The sequence below is a fragment of the Myodes glareolus genome, chromosome 7 (assembly GCF_982192425.1).
Source record: "Myodes glareolus chromosome 7, mMyoGla1.1, whole genome shotgun sequence".
NCBI classification, from domain to species: domain Eukaryota; kingdom Metazoa; phylum Chordata; class Mammalia; order Rodentia; family Cricetidae; genus Myodes; species Myodes glareolus.
The window spans coordinates 12,683,272-12,690,215 of NC_142032.1; the positions used below are offsets into that span (position 1 = coordinate 12,683,272).

Sequence of the window (6,944 nt, forward strand, 5' to 3'; positions counted from 1 at the left end):
GAAATGATGATAGAATTGGGTATGGCTTTAAATGACTCCTTCAACTGAAGTCAGAAGGAAAGTCAGAGGAGGAGAGAGGAAGTATGGGGATAAGATGGAAAGACTACTTTCAAAGGTTTTCCTGTTCGCATTATGGGCAAGAAATGAAGCTAGCCTGGATTAGTGTGCTACAGTAAGACACGGCAAAAAGACTGGAATCAAGAGTGGGAATGGACTGAACGAGTTGTGTGAGTGGTTGATGGGGAGATGAGCGGAAGAGCAATGGTCTTCGCTGCTCTTTGAGGACGTCCTTCAGTTAACTAAAGAAGCAAACACTGGATGAAGAGTTTGGAATTAGATAGGAGGTGGGCTTGAGTTTGGTTTGACAGTTTATATCCGACCTCCTTTGAGATAACTGAGCAGAGATCCAGAAAAAAAAATAGCTGTATTCATACAGCTGCAGTCCAGAGGAGATATCTGGGCTCTTTGCATAAATCTGAAATTCATTTGCCTGTAGGTAACATTGTATGGTGTAAGGATTTGGGATGTCAGCTACTTAGGGAGAGAAATGTCATAGGGTAAAAGTGTTTAAAGGTTAGGAAAAAGAAAGCCAGCAACCACAATAGATAGTAGAAAAAATGGCCTCTTTTTCTCTCCCTCCCTCTGTGTATGTGTGTGTTTGTGTGTGTGTGTTTATGTGTGTGTGTGTGTGTTACAATGAGCATAGTCAGTCCATAATCAACAATACTAAGTGCTTGTGAGAAATCAAGTAAGGGTGGGGTTGAAAATGTTCATTTTATAGTGACAAAGAGACCATCAGCAACTACAAATAACTTTCCTAGTGGGACTTTTATATTTATTAATATTGTTGTTTTCTTATTATACCAATGAATCTCTTTCTATCACTCACAATCAATTAAGTTATTGCCTTGATTATTAAGATATTAATCATTTTTTAGCATGAAGCAAGTCTTAAAAGAAAAAAGTCATAAGCAGGAGAAGGTTAATCCATTCCTTAGTAAAAAGCTAACTAGTGTAGCGATGCTAGAAATGCTGTTAATTGTGCAGATAACCTATATCCAGGCTCTGAAGATTTTCATACAATAATCCTAGAGGGAGTAAATGAGCCTGACTCGGTGGTACATGGGTCCCAGGAGTCACATCTCCCTGCATCTGTGCATCTGTGACCTGAGCTAGTCCCTCAGGCTGACTCTAGGCTTATCCACCAGATTGACTTGGAGTAATAGAGCTTTGATGTGAAACGAAGACTTTAGACATACAGAACTACTATGACTTGCCATCTACAATTGTTGACAATTGGAAGGCAACACTTAATTATGAGGAGACCCTTGTAGGTATTGTAGAAGTGCCTATGAGGAGAAAGGCAGTCAGAGCTGATAGCCACAGCCAAGCTAGATGCTAGCAACAAATTTCCACCTGGAAGATCATTGGGGATTCTGACCTCCTGGTACCTTTAACAATGTCTTGTGTCAGGACAGCTTGATCAGCACTCAAATTTTTGAAAAATAATAACCTGTTTTCATTTTAGGATATTAAGTTTGAATTGGTGTGTTACAAACCATAATGGCTGACACAGGACACACTCCACAAAGGCCCTGGGTTTCTGTAGACACTCTCAGGGAGCAAAGCTTAGTAGCTCATTTTACTACCACCATCACTCAACCTCTCCTTCCCATTCTTTTTCACTTGCAGCTCTTTTCACCTCCATATTTGGATGCATCAGGTAGGAAAGAATTGAGCAGGAATCTGAGGGCTTCCCTCAATGAATGAGTTAAATCAATGAGCTTTGAGACCTTCATCTTGTAGGCAGATGGCAGCTCTACTTAGCCTCCTCTTAGCCATGGGAGAGGCGAAGTGATGTGTGTGCATGTGGGATCAGTTATTTGGGGACATTAGCTCCGTTTTTCATATGTCGACTTTGTTTTTTCTCCTTTGAAGTTCTCCTTAGTGCACACATGTGCACACCCCCACACACACACATACTAATTTACTTATTGTTGGTAAATTTCACCTTTATTATCTTCATAGTAGTGATTTTTATAAACAATAGAGTTTCTTATTGGCTTATATAAAAAGTGGTAATAGAATTTCAAGAGAAGTTAGGTTTCTTCTTGGAAAATCATCTGTACTAAACACTGGTTTGTAGTGAAACAGTGTTTAGCTTCATTCAAGGTGAAGTAAGGCACAAGAGTGGATGCCAGAAACTGAGTGCTTTTTTCTCCCCTATACTGCCTTCTGAAGTCTCAAGCTCTGTAGATTTTACATAAAAGAAATACTGAGGAGAAGTCAAATTCTTCATTATATTCATTATATTTCTAAGCTCTTCATTTCTGCTTGAACAAACAACAGCTTTCATCACCTATACATGCATTCAGTAGGAAATTCTGATACTTACTCCCTTGGGACACATCTAAAAGAAACTGTCAAGAACCTGTAATGGCACCAGGCTCTCAAATAAGTGAATTCCCCAGGCATTTCTATGGACGGATAAGGAGCTTCTGAGACTTATCGCATTCTCTTCTTCTCTTCGTGCTCAGCAGCGACCTATCATCATCACCGCTTGTTCCCCTTCAGAGTTGCTCGTGCACGGGATTGGAGGGAAAGCAGGGGCTCTCATGTAATAGAGGCAGGGCAGCTAGCTGGGAATCCATATGTGTGACTGGGCTTCATAATATGGGTCATGCATACACTGAATGGCTTGGGAACTTTGGGTCAGAATTTAAATTACTCAGGAAACAGGGCAAGTTTCAGTTCCCTAAAATCACTAAAGACACTTTGGTCAATTCCACTAGCTTTCTTGTTCACCATTTGACATCTTTCTCTGAATATCCTTTCACAGCAGGAAGCTGGCATGGCAGGTACCAGTCTTAGAGAAACAGAGTAGAAAAGAAGTCTGCAACTTGAAGCACGTTGTAAAGATTTTCATTCTATTTTTTTCCCTGAAACTCATTCAAAGTTTTTCAGTCACCACCTGTTCCCAAATAGACCAAGAAGTTTGTTGGCAGTAGAATTGCCAGAAAATGCAGGGTATCCATCCTTCCATTCACAATTTTAATTCAAGTGACTGTGAATAGATACAGGAGCCCTTGTGCTATAGCTTGTTTAAGACAGTTCTTTTGAGATACAGTGTCTTACCCTTCTTTCTCTAGACAACAGAAGGAAGATGCTATGGGCATATGAGCATTATCTTCAATGTTCCTCTCTCTTAATCGTCCAGTGGTCAGTCAATGAGCCATTTGTTCCTTCATTCATGCAGCACACACTGCATGTGTAGACTCATTAGACATTAGGGATACAGAAATTGATCTGACATGGTCCTTAAAAAATAGGCCTATCAGGGGCTAAGAGAAGTGCATCCAGGGAACTTTCCATAGCAAAGCAACAGCCCTGGGGAAAGATAAATTGTAAAATATGGCAAGTACCATAAAGCTCTGCAGAGAGGCTATGACTGGTCTGTCATGGAATGTATGCGAATTCTTTGGAAGCTGGAGCTGGGATTGACCCCTGGGAAAATATACTTTATTTTCTTCATAACCATATCATAACTTCACTTTTGTTTTTTTTCTGGGTGCATGCAAGAATGGGACTGAAATAAAAACAGAAAAAATTCATACGCAGGGTATTGCATGCTGCAGGCCTCTACTAAGATCTACCTTAGGCTACTGGCAAAGAGCCGTGAACTGGGGGGTCTTTGTGTGGATCACCATGGCTGAAGACTAGCGATTCACTTTTTTTTTCTTTATGCTAGGCATGTCATGCCTGTGTACAGGAAGAGAGGAGGGCCAGTTTCCTTAGCTTAGTGTACAGTAGCTCTGAATGGGGCATGCCTGTTCGTCCTTTTGAGTGGCTGTGGCTTCCAGTGTGTTTCTTTCACTGATCACCTTTCTCTATCCTTTTTTTCGCTTTGGGTGATCCTCACTGGTCCCTCCTTAATAGATTCTCCTTAATAAATCTTTTTTTTGTAATAAAAACAATCTCACAGCATTTATTGTCACCTGATAATAACATAAGGGCCACTAAAACAACATGAATAAATGTTCTGGACTATGCTCCCAACAGAAAACACCTTTAAAAACACTGCACTTCCTCTTCACCTTCTCAAGCGCCTGAAGGTCTCTAGTTGGAAACACTTTGGAGCAGAGTAATATTATCTCATTTCAGCATGATCCGACCCAATTGTTTCCTTGACTTTGTTTTAGAGTGAATCTCTTCTGCATCATCTAATACGAGGTTCATGTACTCATCAAAGCCAATAATACAACCTTCTATCCGCATATTCACTTGCTCATACAGCCAGACCTGAATCCCAGACCTGTTCTGCAAGTATCTGAAGATGAGGTTGATGGGCTGCACCATCACTTTCTGCACCTTCTGGCCCTGGCCGCGGTACGCCATGGTGGAAGTCACAAAGACCGCACGAGCAGGAAGGCCTTCTCAGACCGAGACTTCCGGAAGACCGCAATAAATCTTGTTCTTGTTTGCTACAACTGACCCCTTTCCATAGGACTTTGAGGGTGGTAGGTCTGAGGGGGTAGACAAACCCTGATGCTTATATTTGTAGAGTCATTAGCAGGTGTTTTCAAAATGATATCTGAAAACCTCTTGGAAGAAAAAACCATTAATTTGGTCTTTTCACTTAAGAACCCTATCTCCCTTCCCAGGCCTTTTGAATTTCAGTCAGATTATGAGGACAGGGGATATGCTTTTTCACAAGTTCCTCCTGGTCTTTACATTGTAATCTGCTGTCTGAAAACACTGTACCAAAGCACAGGCTCTCGTGGATGGACTTATTCTTCCAAAAGGCAAGCAGGTAAAGGATCGTGACCTTTTGTGATGACTGCAGATGTTCTTCTCCTCTCTGCACCGCACATAGCTGTGAGTAGCGGGATTTGAAAGAGAAACACACTGGTTACACAGAAAGTGGTTCTACCCACTTATGCTTCACAACTGGACTCCATTCCCTGACCTCTATCTGTGTAGTCAAAGGGAACAACAGGATTTTCAAGAAGACTCTTTGGCATCAGAACATTTTTGTTTGTTATCTCCAATGGGCATCAGGTCTCTGGTTCTCATCTTTATGCCTTTTCCCCTGGCAGGCAGTCAACGGAAAAGATAGAGAGACATCTCTCAGTGTATCCTAACCCCTAGCAATGGACGGTTCCAGAAATAATCAAGTATGACTTTTGGCAGCTCCTGCAGCCCTTTCCATGTCTTTCCCTTAATGTGCTTGGATAATCTGTTTTAAAATTATTTCCAGCAATGTTGCCTCAGTAACCTTTCCTTGGCAGGCCTTCCATCGTCTAAATGGGCTTCTGAAGTATTTGCTTCCTCGTGTCTTGGCACATTCTGTCTTCTCTCTAAAAGAACAGAAAAAAAATTAAGAAGCAATAAAGCCACACAAAAGAGGAAGCTATTATTTCTTTAAGTTCCCTTCTCCTTCTAATGCTGTATGAAGAGAATGTAAAAACTGGACCTGTGTGGAGGAGCAGTTAGATGTTCCCCAAAATCAAATTCGCTGGCTGGTGTGGGAGAATTGTCTGTATTCTGTCAATCATATTTTAATAAAATGCTGATTGTCCAGGCAGGCAGTATAGGCGGGAAAGCCAGACAGGAAGTAGGGGTGGAGCAAAGAGACTAGGAGTATTCTGGGACACAGGAAGCTTTCTCTCCACTCCTGCACAGACCACCGAAGAGGCAGCATGTAACTTGCCCAGCTGAGAAAGGTACGGAGCCATGTGGCTAATGTAGATAAGGATAATGGGGTAACAAAAGTTATAAGAGCTAATAAGTAGCCTGACCTAATGGGCCAGTTTTATAATCTTATGGAGTCTTGTGAGTGATTTTCTTTGGGCTTGCCGGTTGTGGGGTACTGGGCGGTACAGATACCCCAACAAGCTGGCCCTCATGTTACAGTTGGCCTATGTTTCTGTTGTTTGCCAGCAGAACCTTCCTGAGCAGACAGGTTGCTTAATCTCCTGATCTCTTCTTACTAAATCTTTAACTATGAGATAGTGATACCTAACTTCTCTAGGAGTCATGAAGAGTCACTGATTTATGTTTTAAAATAAACTTATTTATTTTACATCCCAGATGCAGTTTCCCCTCCTTACTCTCTTCCCACTCACTCCAGTCAACCCACCACTCTGTTTCTATCCCCAATCCACTCCTCCTCCGTTTCTGTTTAGGAAAGGGTAGGTATTCCATGAGTGTCAGCAAACCATGACGTACTAAATTGGAGTATGATTGAGCACATCCCCATATATTAAGGCTGGTCAACGTGACCCAGTATGAGGAACAGGGTCCTAAATACTAGTAAAAGAGTTGGAGACAGTGCCTGCTCCTGCTGTTAGAAATTTCACAAGAGGATCAAGCTATGAAACTGTAACATACATGCAGAATGTCTGGGTTATGTCTCATGCTTGATTCTGTAAGTCTTCTTGTTTATCACCATTCCTGATTTCAAGCACTACTACAGAGTATAATAATAAAAAAAGAATGGTATTGTCATAAAAACATTCAGGTGCATCAATGGAATTGAATCAAAGACCCAGACATAAAGCCACAAATATATGGACACATGATCTTCGACAAAGAAGCCAAAATTACACAATGAACAAAAGAAGGCATCTTCAGCAAATAAAGCAGGTCTAACTGGATGGTGGCATATAGAAAAATTAAAATCGATCCAAACCTATCGATCTGCACAAAACTCAAGTCTAATTGGATCAAAGACCTCAACATAAATCCAGATATACTGATTTATGTGAAAATAATCTCCAACACATTGGCACAGTAGACAACTTCCTGAACAGAACACCAATAACATAGGCACTAAGACTAACAATCAGTAATGAGGACCTCATGGAACTGAAAAGTTTCTGTAAGGCAAAGGACACTGTCAATGGGACAAAACAACAACCTACAGATTGGGAAAAGAGCTTCAC

The 6,944-nt window shown here is 41.2% G+C and overlaps 1 pseudogene; it reads right to left on the minus strand.

Moving 5' to 3' along the window:
* Positions 1-3,953: 3,953 nt before the first annotated feature.
* LOC148121295 (small nuclear ribonucleoprotein E pseudogene) lies at positions 3,954-4,453 on the minus strand (annotated as a pseudogene).
* Between the last annotated feature and the right edge of the window lie 2,491 nt (positions 4,454-6,944).